Here is a 1,231-nt window from a genome sequence, read left to right on the forward strand (position 1 = left end):
AGGAGAGTCGCAATGTAAGCAACACACAACACGTTGTGTGCACCCATGTTTTTTACATTAGCCAGACGATACTTGCCCCAGAGTATGAGAGAGCTTGCCAGTGTGGAATGTCTATGGACGCGCGTCCGTGTGTGTTTGCAAAACTTCTATGTGTTGGCTACAAGTTCCCTAGCTCTTAGTAACCTTCTGCATTTCCCTGATCCCCTGCGACCCTATTGCGCCGAGAAAGCGACCGCCGCACAGCCTGTTTCCAGTTTTTCCCCTTGTCCCCGCCAAGATTTTCCCCGCCAACCTCTGGAAAAAAATTCCGGAAGAGAATTAGAAATGGATCGGGATTAGATTAGGGAAGGAGAGGGGAAGGAGAGAGAAAACTTTCCAATCTCGAAGAATCGAAATCGCGAAACGACGAAAAGAAGAAAAAAGAAAAACTCGTCTCGAACGTTTTTGAAACGCGAACAGGGAAATTTCGAACTCGAACTCGAACTCGAAGTCGAAGTCGAAGTCGAGGTAGAAATCGTGCGCGTGCACACGGAGTATCGCATAAACAAAACCGCTATCTAGACGCCACGAGGCCGACATCGTGTGCATCGTGTACACTTGGCTGGCCCGTCGATGCCTCGGTATACGTTGCGCCGTGTTTAATATATAACGACGATTGTATATACATGGAACGGACGGAGAGTAGCGATAGAGACGGAGATGAATGGGGTAAAGTGGAGGAGGTCGACGTTGATACGGCGAAGGAGGAACACGGTGTGGGGCAAAGGGGGTGATAGTAGACACAAGTAGAGAGATAGGCAGAGGGAGAGAGAGGCAGAAATACAGGGATGAAGGGGTAACGCGAGGGTGGCGACGAGGGTGGAACAACCAGTCGTTTGTCGTCCGACAGATAAACAACGTCGTTATTGTAAATGCATTGGATCAACATGCTGCGGGGCTTCATTGGCGGCTTTTCTTCGCGATACGACCTACGAGAGGCTCTGGTTGTTTACGGGATCGATAGTCCGATCGGGAGGATCGATTTTATCGTATCGCGTCCGCCTCCCCAGGCGGAGAGAAACAATCGTCGCAACGCGCGCGTTGTACCAGGCCGGTTCTTCCTTTCTCTCTTTTTAGATTTCCTCGTATCCAAAGACCCTTCTCTTTCTCGTTCGTTCCCTCGTTCCATCCTTCTCTTTGCCTTTTTCTCCCGCTCGCCTGCCCGCCCGTTCTCGCCCGTCCCGATCCGGAG

At 51.0% G+C, this 1,231-nt stretch overlaps 1 protein-coding gene across 25 annotated transcripts in view; it reads right to left on the bottom strand.

The window, feature by feature from the left end:
* The window catches only part of LOC102675389 (forkhead box protein P1-like), a 237,169-nt gene that overhangs the window by 154,642 nt on the left and 81,296 nt on the right, over nucleotides 1-1,231 (bottom strand). Inside the window, exon 2 of one of the 25 annotated variants that reach the window (XR_004151831.1) lies at nucleotides 77-294. The exons of the other annotated variants lie outside the window; for them this stretch is intronic. The gene's annotated coding sequence lies outside the window, so the exon portion shown is untranslated. The remainder of the gene's footprint in view (nucleotides 1-76; nucleotides 295-1,231) is intronic. 25 annotated transcript variants of the gene reach the window in all.

The sequence above is a fragment of the Apis dorsata genome, unplaced genomic scaffold (assembly GCF_000469605.1).
Source record: "Apis dorsata unplaced genomic scaffold, Apis dorsata 1.3 scaffold_58, whole genome shotgun sequence".
Taxonomy (NCBI): Eukaryota; Metazoa; Arthropoda; class Insecta; order Hymenoptera; family Apidae; genus Apis; species Apis dorsata.